This window comes from Rhodnius prolixus, unplaced genomic scaffold, assembly GCF_049639745.1.
Source record: "Rhodnius prolixus isolate KJV_2025 unplaced genomic scaffold, Rpr scaffold_27, whole genome shotgun sequence".
Classification (NCBI taxonomy): domain Eukaryota; kingdom Metazoa; phylum Arthropoda; class Insecta; order Hemiptera; family Reduviidae; genus Rhodnius; species Rhodnius prolixus.
The window spans coordinates 972,501-973,258 of NW_027411607.1; the positions used below are offsets into that span (position 1 = coordinate 972,501).

Sequence of the window (758 nt, forward strand, 5' to 3'; positions counted from 1 at the left end):
CTTAGGGCTGCACTCTCAAGCAACCCGACTCTAAGGAGAGGCCCACCCGAAATAGACATTTGCCAACAACGGGCCTGGCACCCTCTCGGGACCGTGGCCTCGTTCAAGATGGACTTGGGCGAAATGCACATATCTTGGGGTTAATTGAGCCCTCCCAAACACTACATTTCCCTAAAAGCAATGCTTTTGGGATTCAGTGCTGGGCTAATCCCTGTTCACTCGCAGCTACTAAGGGAATCCCTGTTGGTTTCTTTTCCACCGCTTACTAATATGCTTAAATTCAGCGGGGAATCCCACCTAATCTGAGGTCGAAATATTTTTTTAATTTTTTTTTTTTTCCTTTCTTGCAAAAAATTACTTTGTTCTATAATTGCCTTTAATATAGTTAACATTAATAACAAATCTAATTACCTGGGATTTATAGTATAATTGAAAAAATTTTCATTTATTTATAAAATTTAGCAGCAAATTTACAAGTAAAACTTTATTAGTGGATCAAGTTTTTCTTTTTCTTTTTTTTTACAAATAGGGTGTTGGATCCTCGTAAGGAGGTGCGGCCCCCCTTGTGGGAAATTCAGAGTGATGCAGTGGGGGGTTGGCTGCATTGGAGGTCTGGAAGGGGGAAGGGACTGCGTACGTGACCGGTCTCAGGCAGTTGTCCTTGACTTCACAAGGAAATTAGAAGCGTCCTTTTTGTGTGAAATATAAGTTTTATATATATAGCGTCATAGTGCCAAGTTCGGTTTGTTTTTTTTTCT

At 40.5% G+C, this 758-nt stretch overlaps 1 long non-coding RNA gene across 1 annotated transcript in view; it reads left to right on the top strand.

Moving 5' to 3' along the window:
* The window catches only part of LOC141455107 (uncharacterized), a 30,269-nt gene extending 29,738 nt beyond the window's left edge, over positions 1 to 531 (top strand). The window contains exon 3 of the long non-coding RNA XR_012459151.1: positions 1 to 531. This exon is cut by the window's left edge and continues 1,497 nt beyond it. This is a non-coding gene — a long non-coding RNA (uncharacterized lncRNA).
* The last annotated feature ends 227 nt before the right edge of the window (positions 532 to 758 follow it).